The following is a 14059-nucleotide window of genomic DNA, read 5'->3' as shown; positions in this document are numbered from 1 at the left end:
GATATATTTAGGTTATTTGGTTTTTACTGTTACTTCTCTGCTTTTTGACTTTTTTCCTCCCCCGTCTGTCTCTCTCTCTCTCTCTCTCTGTGTCGGAGGTAAAGCTCTGATGATTTTATCCATTAGAGGCATCTGCTAATCCACAAATTACACAGCAAGTTTAAACAGGAACACCTGGTCTGCTCTACCTGTGGCATCTTAAGGGAGGGAGGGAGAGTGGGAGTGGGGGGATGCCACCAGGTGGGGACACTTTAAAGTTTCACTGAGAAGAAAGCGCAAAACTGAATTTCCTTCTTCTTTTTCTGAAAACCTTAATTTACCCACAGCACCAACACACAACTTTGCTTTGCCCAGAACTTCACAGCACCACATTCATGTCACTCCACAGATTTGTGTATAATCTCTTTTTCTGCCTCCTTTCTTCCTCTGCTTCAGTGCCTTGCTCAAAGGTAACTCAACTGGGCTGAAGTGCTGCAGCGATGGAAGAGTGTTACTCATCCGCTTTCCCCACCCACATTCTTCCTGCAAGGAGCACGACCTGACAACCCTCCAATCGCAGAGCTGCTTCTCTAACCTCCAGGCGAGCAACACCCCCCTGACTTGACATTCAGAAATTCACCGAGCAGCCTCGCTAACTGATAAAAATGCAGCTAATGGCCCTTGAAGTTGGACATTAAAACTGCATTACTTTCCACAGGAGATCAAAGCTGTTCTTATTTGTGAAACGCTCAAAATGTTATGAGGTTACATATGTGGATAAGAGACATCCCGTCAAGGCATGTAACGCCCTCCGCTCTCCTGCAGTTGTCCGGGCAGGCAGATCTGCTTACCGGCCTTGTATTTATTCCATACCTAAGGGATGCATACCAAACACTGCCCCAGACCTGGCCTGGATTAGGTCTGCGCTGCTTGTCAGATTGCTGCTCCCTGGGCTGGAGCGCTGCAGACGTGTTTGCGCCCCCAGCAAATAAACTCCATGTGCAGCAGAACAGGTCATGCTGCCTACTTACATGTCTGTCATTAGCCTTCCTGCAGGGAAGAGTGAAAGGGGCTTGAGTACTTGAGCAGATGGGCAGCTTTGGAAGAACACTGCACAACCCTTTACACGTTCTTTATTTGATAAAGTCAAGTAAATACTCCTGGTGCATATATGTGTAATTTGGCATTATAGCTTTAACGAGACGTTTGGCTGGCAGGGTCTTCATTGAACATCAGAGGTGCTTCCTAGAAATTAGGTTTCTGTACAACTAAACTGCAAATACATTTTGTAGGAAATAATTCTGACTGGATTACATGTTTTATAAAATGTGATGAGGAAATTTTGAAAATGTACGTATTAGGCAGGCTGCAAAGGTGTGATCCTGAACATCTCAGTAAAATGTTCACAGACAATGTGTTTGTTTTCCACCAAATTATCTGAACAATCTCCACCTGTGACTCCAGCTTCATGAAACTGGTTTATGGTTCTGTTCAGAATTTCACAGCTCCTGGTTCCAGTTAAGGGAAAGATCCTGGTCTGGTTTAATACAGGAGCAGTTCATAGTGACATCAGACACAACCAGTTAATTTACATTTAACCTAAACCTCCACGTTTCACTGAGCGTAACCAAAGTTGTCTAAATCTAACCACATACACATTTCATATTTTTTAGCTCATCAGAAGTATTGCTGAAGAATCCTTTGTCAGTCAACTAATCATGTTTATCGGTTCACCGTTGGTTAGCACTGATTTCAGTTGTACTGGCCGTTGTCTCTTGTTGCTGACCTCTCTGTTAAACAGAACTGGTCCCATACTACAAGGGAAGCAGTGTTTTTTTTTTTCTTAATCTTTTTGCATGTGTGTGTGTGTGTGTGTGTGTGTGTGTGTGTGTGCATGCCATGTGTGTCATCCAAGGGTTGGCCTGCCTTTCCTCACTTTAGCTGACAGTAAAAAAAGGCCAAAAGGGGAGCTGTTACCTCCCCGCTGTCCGTACCAGGCTCTGGTCACCACACCAAATGGCCCGAGGTTTATCTGTCACTCCCTGCCATTTTTCCCTGGCATTATCCCTCTCCCCAGGTGAGGGATCTGAGCTGATGCAAGTTTTTGGTGCGTGGATATCACAGTTGTATGTTAGGACATTATAGTACTCATCTGTTTACTCCTGCCCATGTGGATATGCAGCATGTGATGCAGTCATGCAGCAGTGTGTATGTGGTTATGTGTGAAGGAGATGGAAAACGATGTAACAAGAAAAAAATTGAGGAGAGCGCTTTCAGCATGCAGCGAGAGGGGAGGTCAGGACTGTTCATGTGTGTGGGAGGCGCAGGGCTTTCATAGAGATTGGTTTTATATAAAACAGCATTAGTGAAAGCAGAGCTAGCCACTGAGTGCACTTCAAATTTAACACAAGACCACAGGATATTAGTGCTTGCTATGAATATATTCTTCTCTCTTTAGTTAGTGAGCAAAGTGTAGAGGACATAGAAGTAAATGTAAATGGAGTAATAGTGATGGTACCGCGCTGTGAGCACACATGGCCAATTGCAGCTGCACAAAGATGCAAAACAAGGTTTATGGATGTCAAGTTTTAAGAGAATCAATGATTACATTTAAAATAAGGCATCTTTATTTTTGTCTGTCTTTAGAGCTGGGACTCACTGCTGACGTGTTTCTGCACGAAAATCACTCAGCAGTCAGTGTGTCCAGTATTGTATCATCTTCCATGTTTTGGTTTCTGTATGTGGCGCTTATTGGCTAATTAGTTAGCACCTAAGGTCATCAAATTATTAGCAGAGAACCACTGGCATCATAATTTGGTTTCTTCCACATCCATTTTCTAATGTCAACTTATCATTATTATTAAGAACATCCAATGCTGAACTAGCAGGTGATGTTTTACCTGTGATGGTCATTGGATGAAGGGAAATGGTGTTTGTTGGACAGAAGGATTAAATAAATTATACTGGATTGTTTATTATTATTATTATTATTATTATTATTATTATTATTATTATTATTATTATTATTATTATTATTATTATTATTATTATCATAATGGCAGATTTTTTAGTAATTTACATTGTCACAAATGTCAGTGTAATCTAGATCAACTTTCCTTGTTTCCTTCTTCAACAAAAGCTGGAAATGCTTGTTTTAGTCCAGCTCTCTATACATCTGTGTTAATCTGTAATGAGATAGTGAGCAAACGGGACTGAAGCTGTGTTCAATTGCCCACTTGTCCACACACCCACTACATAGTGTTTGTTACGTAGAAGACTCATTATGGGATGAGCCCAGACAGCAGTTGGATGTTAAATTATATTTTTTTATATTTATTTGTACTTAGTTGCTCCATTGCATTAACAAACACCAGAGCATCTGCATCACGAGGCTAAATACATTAAAATACATGCTATCTTATGTATTATTTATGTTTTAATTTGTGCAATCTTTACTCTGTTTTTGTCAGTTCTTAATGTTGTCAGTTTGTGTTTTTTTTTTCAAAAGAATGCATATGGTCCTGACAGGTGTGTAATAATAATTTTTACATTTTCAAGGTCACAAGCCACTGCACAGTTGAGATGTCTGAGGAGCGTTGTGCTCGCCAGGAACTCTCAACAGGCAATACATCACATTAGCTAGCAGCAAACATTAGCATCTAACCTGTTAGTGAGATAACGTCTTGTTTTGTGGCACTGTCACGAGACAGGCCACAATGCATGACGGTCTAACTTGATCAATGTAGTGTACAGCTGTGTCCCAATTCAGAGGCTGCATTTGATTAGATTTTAGCTCAGATCAACAGCTAATGGTACAAGTATTAAAACCAAGGGCCTTCAAATATCAAGTTTTTGTAAAAAAAGTTACATGTTGTCAAGGTTGCTAGGTGACAGGAGCTGTGCTTTGTGATGCAACGATAAGGGCAGGCACAGAGATGATATCACTGAGCTGGATGATTGTCTGATGTTGCGTTATTATTATTATTACCCTCAATTAGTAGTTAGCATTATTATTCTCAACATGATCAAACTGTCCATAAAGTCAGTCTAACACTGATCTTGTATGTATCATGTGATCATAGTTGAATCTATGTAAACTTGCCTCTGTGTATGTCATAGGTGGGCTCTGGTACTTGAACAATCAATAGCACTACACCTCTGACTGTCACATATACGGGATATGAAATATATAGCATCATATACTATATGACCTAATCCCATTGTTTTTGAATTTAGAAATGATTTTAAAATCGAATCCTGAGCCCAAGATTTGAAATGAATCTGTATGTGAAACTGTAACATTTTCTGAAAGCATCAAAAATAGGCATTTATGCATGTATATATGTTAGAAAAAATCCACTATCAGACAAGGCACCACCATAACTAGAGTACTGTAGTAGAAAAACACAGCCTACATCCAAGTCAACATTAGATTTTTTAAATATTCTTTGTTAAAGCCAGTATAAGGACCATCTATGCTATAATAATATTTGTCAATTCACTGACTATTCTACTCTTATATATCTGGTCCTGTAAAGATAAACACCACCTAACACAAACAGTGAGACAGTGAGAGTGAGCACTGTGGTGGGTTCTGGAAAATCACCTGGCCAATATGAGGAAAACTGATGGGAACCACCTGCCTGTGTGTTCGAACTGCCACTGAAACCATGTGAGGACGTCTTTCCAAAGGACACATGGGACACACCTCTAGGTAAAGGCATTAGCACAAACTCCAACACACACACACATCTATGTCTTTTGTTGCAATAGAAGAAACCCACATCTGTAACCATGGTAACTGATCCTATCAATGATAGTGACAGCTGTAACTTTCAAAACACTTAAAAGTCATTAAAGTTTAAAATGTGCAGTGGAAGATGAAATTCTTACAAACAAATGGACAAAGTGTATTTATTTTCTCTTTCTACCAAAACTAGACTAAAACTAATAATATTCAAATGATTAAAATGTTAGTCATCGTTGTTTGTCAAGACTAAAATTAAAGGTAAATCAGAATCAGGTGCCAAAACCAATGGTTCAAGCTTACACACATTCATAGTGTGTTACATCCATTTCTTAACTGGTTGTAAACTGATTATTGTAAATGTACAAATCAAAATCACTGAGAAAGTTAATACTGTTCCAACCCTTTTCCTTTGGTGGCAGGTGAGTGATCATGTTGGTAAAATGTTTAAATGCAGGCCATCACATGACTCTGATATTGCATCAGATAAGTTGGTGTCATTCCCACCACTCCTCAAGTTTTGTAACCTCTGTGTGCCCATCGCTGCCATCCCGTGGTGTGGCAACAGAGCATTCAGCCGGTGGATAGTTTAATAAAGCTGCTCCCTTTCCTCTCATCCTTCATCCGTCCATCCCTCCATCCCCTCCCAGGAGTCTGGTATTGATCAGACATGTCCACATTAGAGGGAGGGGAGATGCTTTTATGATAATCCACCCAACCTCCCCGCCACTCGTAATGGCTGCATTAGACGCTCATCCCCTCCGCACCCGACACCTGGCCCTCGCTCTCCTCGGACTTACTGTTTGCATTACAACACTGTTTAATGGGCTCTTTAAAGGGGCTGAGGGGGCTTGGGGCAGGGGAGGGCAGGAAACTTTCCAAGAGTTTCCAGTAGATGAGGACCCAGCAAGGAGCCACTGGGAAGGTCCAGTGCTAGAGTGATAGATGGCACCAAGTTGAAGTGGAGGGTGGAGGGAGCTGAGAGTGGGGGTCCATTACCTATTACTGAATGCCCTCTGTCTAGCCACGCTGCTTGGCTGGCTGTCTGATGGCTAACAAACTCTGGGAAGTGGAGCTTTGGATGAGTGTGTTCTTTGACCGGTCCCAGACAGAGGGCCAATCAATAGCTCTCTCTCTCTCATTACTTTCCAGTCAAGATAATCCAGATGCTTTCTAACACAAATGTAAAGAGTCCGTCCATGAACGTGCCAAAGCTGAAACTAAAGATCTGGGTTGGACACATGCGCTGGTAGGCTCTGGTGCTAACAGGAATAGTATTAGTGCAGCAACAGCGTGATGGGCTATACTCTCCTGCATTATTCACCAGGCTGGCTGCAGCAGAAAGGTGGGGCTCTCAAGATGCTTGGCTCAGGAAAAAAAATACAAAGCTGAAAAAGTAAGGAAAAAAAGAAGGAGAGGGAAAGAGCCACCTGGACACCATCAGTCTCAGCGAAGGTAAACATCTCCGACATTCCTCCTTGCACACTGGCCTACAGGGGTCAAAGGTCAGAATGACAAACGAGTGACCCAGGAGCCCTGAGAGGCCAAGAGAGAAGCCTCTGGAATCTCTCAGCAGAGGGACGGGGGACACAGAGGCACATTCACCGGCCCAGGAGCCATGAATAAAAGGACAGTGGGCTGCAAGGTCTCAGGTCCACTATGCAAGACTCAACCTGTGGCTCTTCTTGCAAAAAAAAAATCACAGAAGCCAGCAAGAGCACACATGCACACATGCAACAGAACAGCAAAAATATGTTGGACTGATCGCCAGATCTCCGTCTAAGTCCCCAGTATTTCCTTTTTTACCCCATATGGAAGTTGATGCTGAGCTATCATATTTATCAAGGACCCACACTCCTCAGGTTCAACAGTGACCCATCACAGATGTCTGGCTGACCAAAGAAAAACATGTTTACACGTTAAATCACCTCAGATCAGAGGAAAGGAAAGGAAATGGGTGTCACTGGAAACCCCATAGACAAATTGTAGCCTAAGCTTTTAGTTGTAGTAGGACGTCAGTTGTAACTGAGGAATGTGTAATGACAATATTTCATGTGTAAGGAATGGAGGGTATGTGAGGGGGGGGTCTGTGGGTGCTGATGATGAGGCACAACTGGACGCTGTGCTGGACTCCTCCCAGGTGTCAGCCATCAATACTACAAGCGCTGATGTTTGTGTTCTGTTGGGTCTTCTGTAAGCTATTTAAACATATAAGTATTTATAATGATGCAACATTAGCCCCTTACACACAGTTTGAAGAGGGGACAGTAGTAGAATTTTTTTAGAGTTTACTTACGATCAGTTCCACATAAGCGGCTGCAATACTTTCCGTAAAGATCTAAATTTTTTATTTAATTTATTAGTGGGAAATACTCCAGATAATGCAGATGTTGCAGAATCACCACATGTGGTGCTGTTTAAAGGTACCCTGTGGAATTTTTGACTCTAGTAGCACTGTGGAGCAGTTTTTCTATGAGTGGGTCTCATTTCGCCTGTCCCATACATGTGCCTCAATGTGCATGTGCACAGAGCAAACATAATGTACATGGGGCTAACATGGCACACATTCCTGTCCATGATTTCACACTATTGCACTGATCTTTTGGTGGCAGTAATGATATATTAGATACACAGCAATGATCAGGCAGCGGCAGAAAGGAGAAAACTGCTTGTTAACAAGGACATAAACAATGCAGAGGAAAAATCATCTTTGCAAATGTTTTATGAGGAATTAAATGTATTCATCACATTTGTCATACCTCAAAAATACCCACGATGTACTTAGGTGAATGTCACTGAATGTAAATACAACTTGTGGTTATGTTTGAAGAAAACTCCATAGGGCACATTTAAGTTGTGTCATGTGCATGTTTAGAAGGCAAAAGACGTTGAAAACACAGATCTGTGATTTAATTAAGAAGTGTGGCATTACCTGGAGGCCATAATAGTCTCATATTTGTCTATGCTGAATCAAAAAATATGTGTTTTTATAACAGTCTCTTTCATAAACATCCTCAAACAGAGTACAAATCACACAATGACTATTGGGGGGGGGTCAACTTTTTCTCCAGGTCAAAAGGGAACCCAGTACAGCACGGGCCTGCGCCTCAGCGAACTTTAGAGGTACAGTCCTTACAGCTGTCAAATAAATGTAGTGGGGTAGAAAGTACAATATTTCTATAAAGTAGCATAAAATGCAAATACTCAAGTAAAGTACAAGTACCTCAAAATTGTATAAAGTAAAGTAGTGAAACTATTCAAAACATAGCATTTAAACTGCTAGTTTTTTCTGTGGCTGAATCAGCAGCTGAAGTCCTGTATGAGGCTGAGCAGTTCATTCAAACATCAAGTGAAAATAATTTCAAAAAAATAATTTCTGTAAACCCTAAGTCATAATGTTGGGAAATTTGATGCCAAACAGTGATTTGGCTGCAGCTGTAGAATAAAGTGCTTCAAAAGAAACAGAGAAACATGATTACCAATAAAAGTGAATATTTTCAGCAGACATCACACATTTGATAAATAATAACAGTGTAATCGCTAGTATTAGTGCTACTTTTTGTATTCATAACATTCACCCTCTGAGCACAGTGGGCAGAGTATTCTTCTCTTAGTACATCTGCTGTTTGTAAATCAAACTTGCATGAGCACAAATAGCGGAGTTAAACAGCTGGCAGGACGAGCAGGGAGCCAAACACTTACAGCCAGAACTGTAACAATAGTTGGCAAGTTGATCCACATTGAGTAACAATGCACGAACCATCAGGAAATGCAGAATGTAACTTTATCATTATCGTAGGACAACATGGATCACCACATCTCCATTGTGATATTTTGGCTTCATGTAGATGTTGGTCATATTTGGTGACAAATACAAAACTAAATGTCAAACATAGAAACACTACTAACTAAAGTCCCCCTTTGAAATATTTTGGCTAAAACCCAATTACAAAAAATGAATTATGGTTTGAGTCAGTGAGACCAGTATTTGTGGTCATTTCTTCCAGTGACAACATTTGGCAAAATGTTACTGTTGTTCAGTGGGAGACTCCCAGGTTCAGTTAGCTACAGGAATTAGTTTGCACTTTCTAGTGTCAGTATGTTGACAAAATGGTGATGTTTAGCAGGTTAAGTTTTCAATGTCGCTTCAGCATTTGCACTAAACACAAGCACAAGTATAGCTGAGGCTCATGTGAATGTTTTGTTGGTGCCTGTGGAACACTGTGGCTGACAGATGTGTTTTTAATAGTTTGTTGGTAGTGTACCTCTGTGGCAAAAAGGAATAAGATTTATCAGGCTTCGGGTGTCCACACAGATCCTATTAACAAGTATGTTAATAGGATCAGTTAATTGTTGTTAGGTTCTGCACATACAACAAATTTATTGTAATGCTGGCCTTAATTATCGCTTGTCACTGCCTTCAATTGGCAAGTACTGCATCATTTCCTGTCTGCATAAAATGTGAACAATAACAATTAGTATTTAGTGCAAACAGTATACAACTGTGCACATAGGGCACAACTACTAAGGTGAGAGCCCGACCTCTGACCTCTCTGACATCAACAGTCTCTGAGCAGTTTCATCAGCACCATCAGTCATATTTAGTCTTTTGCTCTTTGCCTTCATCATCAGCTGGTTGTGTAGGCAGACGACAGACACTGACCTGATACAATGAGTGAAACGTGAGTCAGACTCGGACCAAGCTTCATTCCTGCTTGACCTGTGAACTCCATCCCAGCTCTCTTACATACTCTGACAAACACACTCATGTTCCCATCCACATTAGTAAAATACTTCCTGAGAAAGCTCATGGTAACTCATGGGCACAATGACTCACACTGGGACATCTACTGCTTTTTCATTCCCCACATCCAGCCTCTGTACAGACAGTTAATGTAGGATGGGAATGAAGAAGAGAGGGGAGTCCTGCACCATCTAAAGATTACATATGTTTTATTCAATTCATTTATGCATGTCGAGTTCAAGTAAGTTTTCCATTTCAGATCTGCTCCAAAAATTTGTACCTGTACACTTGAGTGCTGAGTACTTAGAGCTATTACTTTAATAGGACCATTCTTCTTATAATAAATGTACAGTAAGAGCCCAGCATTTATAAGACCAACATTTCTGAGCTAAATCAGTTCATTTTAATGGATTCACAGCTATCAGCAGACTTGTTTGCAGAGGAGGAGAAGTGAATCTGCATGGAGCTTTTGCTACAAGTCACTGACTCATGTTAGTGATCTTTGAAGAAACAAAGGCATGGAGTGTCCAAAATGGAAAAAAGGTGTCACATATTAGCAGTTTTGCACCATCCAGTTTTATTCAGCCATTTGTTGTGGAGTGCAGCATAATCTGGAATAGCTGCTAAAAAATCTCTGTGGATCAGCATGACCTTATTTCAAATCTGTCAGGTGACGTTGCTGTCCCTGTGGTTGTGTGGGTTGGTGGTGCTAGCACAGGTATGTACGACCTGTCCAGCCCTGACCACTGGGGAAGAGCAGCTTTTACAAGTGGCACTGCCTTTCAAAAAGGAGATGGAGGCTTTTGATGGGGAACCATCATGTTCATGTCTGTCCCCTCTTCTGACAGCCATGTGATCTCAGTGAAAACTAAGCTAGAAGACACACATTCTCCCACACACTGCAGCAGGCAGCTGGTTAGAGAAGCCTGTCACAAAGCAACTCACAAAGGGAATAATTTAAGCTATGAGCACCACCTTTCAGAAGCTTTCACCTGGCGCCATGACATCGAACTGGGGCTGGGTGTCACTGGAGGGGACAGACACTGAGTGCCCACAAAGGTCAGACCTTCTTGCCGCGTGGGTCTGTGTTCAGTGCCATTTACTTCTGATATGATGCTGTTTAATTACATCAGTTTTGTAAGTTTTCTATACCTGCTTATCCTTTGTTGGGTTTGGTTACCCCACCTCACTCTGGTTGGACTACTCATCATTTATTCAAATTCCAGCTGGTTCATCTTCATCTTCAACCTACAAATTAGTCCATGGTGGCATGAATTGACATGGAGTTGCCCCCCTGCAAGTTGAAAGAAAGAACCAAGAGAGATCAGTCACCCAGATATGTGTCTGTTGTCAGATAGTTTACAGCGAATGTACAGTTGATACAGGGGCATATAAACACAAATGGTTCTGCATGAATGATGCAGATTTACGTTGTGTTCCGTCTGAACACACTCCCAGTTTGTTCACTCTTAATGGCTTCTCCCATGCTTTCAAACTCATCTCGCAGTCTTTATCAGCATCTGCATCACCTTCCAGCAGGGAAATTTAGATTCTTAGTGAATTTCCTGTCTAATTCAAAATTAGATGAACATATCAGCTACCAAAAGCTTCAATCAGGCACCATTACTGTTGACCTTTAAAGGTACTCTGTGTGATATCTGACCACTGTTTGTGCTATGGAGCCACATTTTTAGCAGTGAGTTCCTGGTTTGTTAAAATCTGAGAAAACAAGAATGTGGGTGATGCAGGACTCAATCCTGCCAACTGTTACATAGTCTTCTGTAATAACAGCTATATGCAAGCAAAAGAATAGAGGAGAAGAGGACCTGCTTTAGCCCTTGAGGATGCATACCAGGGAAGCACCATCAGGAGAGACAAACTGGGCCCCTGATGGCCCCTCATATTAGCATATTGTGTAATGACAACTATAAACCCCCTAAAACCTCCCATAAAGACACTATACACTGCTGTTGCCCTAAACCCCCCCAGAGCGGGGCCCCCAATGATGTCTGCTGTAGTTGGTGACTCTCTTTGCTTCTCTCCTGCAAATCAAAGATTTGGGCAGCAAGTCAGAGGTCTGGAACAAAGCTAACAGATTTGTGCATAAAGCGCAAGTAAAGCACAAGCCAAGAGGCCAGTGTAGACAGCTGCACTGATAAAAAATTAAATGTTTCTTTTTAGACAGATAGACTGAAAAACAAGGCTGTGATGATATCTATTGCCTGTCTGTACGTCCTAGAAGAGGGACCCCCACCACCAACCCCCCGTTCTTCCTGAGATTTCATGCATTTTTTTCCCCATTACAGGGTTTTTTTTTCTGGGAGTTTTTCCTCATCTGGATCAAGGATATCAAGGACAGAGGCTCTCATATACTGTACAGATTGTTAAGCCCCATGAGGCAAATTTGTTATCTGTCATAATGTGCTATACAAATGAAGTCGACTTGACTTAAATGAGCAGATTTCAAAGAAAAACACAATGAAAATACAGTTTTCATCATTCATCACAGAAACACTTCAGTGTCTTTACTGTTGCTGAGAGATACAGTGAGAGAGAAAAACTGCTGCTCTTTCCAGACAACATGTATTATACAGTAAGTACAAAGTGTTTATAGTGTAATTAATACATTGAGGAAGCTGCTGGTACATTATAATATCCTTTGTCTAAACAGCCTGGTTATGAGTCGCTGTCATGACTCCCACTATCCATGTCCTGTGTGAACATGGTCTGAGGCCCTCCCATACAGTGCAGGAAACACAAACAACATTGTATCTATGATAACAAAGGTGGAGGACACTGACTGGGTCACAGGTGGGATTATTATGTTACAAATCAGCCTGACATTTTGGCAAACCCCTTCAGCAGAGTAACCCTAGTTGGAGACATAATGATACAAGACAAAGATAAAAATGCACAGTCATGCGTAGGTGTTTAGGCAGCGTTGCCTCAGCTCTGAGTTCGGCTGGTTTATCCATACAGAATGAAAAAAGTGTGAGGATGAACTCAAAGGCTTCAAAAAAAAAATCCTCATTTCATGACCATCTCTGCTCTTGCTTGATCTTCAGTGCCTCAGGTCATGCAGGCCTCCGGGGTATTTTCAGAGTTAGGAGGTGGTGCTGAGAGGTGGGAGACGGGGTGGAGAGGGTGGGGGGGGTGGGGGAGGTGGGGGTTACCAACAGGTTCATCTGGAGGCCTTTGCTGCTGTGACACATTGTGACCTCCCCTGGGCTTTGGGCACAGCAAGAGGTTGAAGAGGGGGGAGGGCGACCAAGGAAGAAGGGAGAGTCAGAGTGGAAAAGAAGAGGAAAGGGTCTGTGCGTGTCTTCATAGTGTTTAGTTGTGATTACGTGGAGCAGTGTCTCTGTGGTGGCGGTACATCCATCTGCCACTCGGGGCTGAGCGGTGTGTTCCTGTTGCCACCTCATGACCTCAGACCTAAACACACCAATTAACCACCACTGGACTTTCCACTTTTCCTCAAACTCTGTTCCAAACAAACACACCACTACATCTAACCCCCCTGCCTCTGCTCATCTTTGATCTGCTGCCTCTCACTCTGACCCACATCAGACAACATCACCCTCTTTTAGCCAATGCAGACAGGAAACACATTCACTTGTAAGAACAGTTTCTCAGATACAGAAAAAAAATCATGTATTGAAGTGATTTTGCAACCTGATATCTTTGCTTACATGTTGGTGTTTATTAAGAATAAATCATGTTCCCAAATTGTGCACGTATGTACATTGTTATGACTCTTATTTTCTCTTATTTAGGATCTCTGTCCAAAGTTACCACACCTCAAATACTGTCACTGTCCAAGCCTGTCTCCTGTACATTGTATGTTTTGTTATAGATAGCTGCTGTCTGAATTATATTCACTGACAGTGTTTTTTCCAGGACAGGAAGTGTTACATCCCTTTACCACACAGAAGATGAAGCAGATGTAGAAAGGCCATCAGGGTGGATGGTGCACATGCAAAGTGCTTTCAGCCATGCTAGTGGTGTGGCTCTATGAATGGTTTCGGTTGCTCCACTACTGAAACATCTCAACAACTATTGGATGGACTGTCATGAAATGTTATTGACATTTATGTTCCCCAGAGGACGAAGCCTACTGACATCAGTGACTGTGAGGCTGTAGGCCTGTGTTGTCACATGACACCAAGAGGATACATTTTGATGACTTTGATGATCCCTGATGATTTCTTTTTTCTGTAGCACCACAAGCAGGTAAACAGTTTTACTTACCTTAACATCTACTATAGCAACTGACACAAAATGTGGTCCAGACATTCATGGTTCCCAGAAGATGGATCCTAATTGATTATCCCCTGATTTTTCATCCAGGACCACCGTGAGATTGACATTTTTGGTTCAGAGTGAAAGGCCTCAACAACTTGTTGTTTTATGGCAAACTTGTTTTGCCATTAATGTTATACATATATTCATGTTTCCCACTGGATGAACTGGAAACAGTTTCGTGATCCTCTGACCTTTCATCTAGCACCATCATCAGGTCAAAATTATTATATTTCATTCAGTATTTGTTAATTTGTCAGTGCATGCTGACATTAGCATTTAGCTCA

The sequence above is a fragment of the Trachinotus anak genome, unplaced genomic scaffold (assembly GCF_046630095.1).
Source record: "Trachinotus anak isolate AG129_WGS33_773 ecotype Australia unplaced genomic scaffold, CSIRO_AGI_Tana_v1 ptg000042l, whole genome shotgun sequence".
Lineage (NCBI taxonomy): Eukaryota > Metazoa > Chordata > Actinopteri > Carangiformes > Carangidae > Trachinotus > Trachinotus anak.
Note: the sequence above shows the minus strand (reverse complement) of the source record.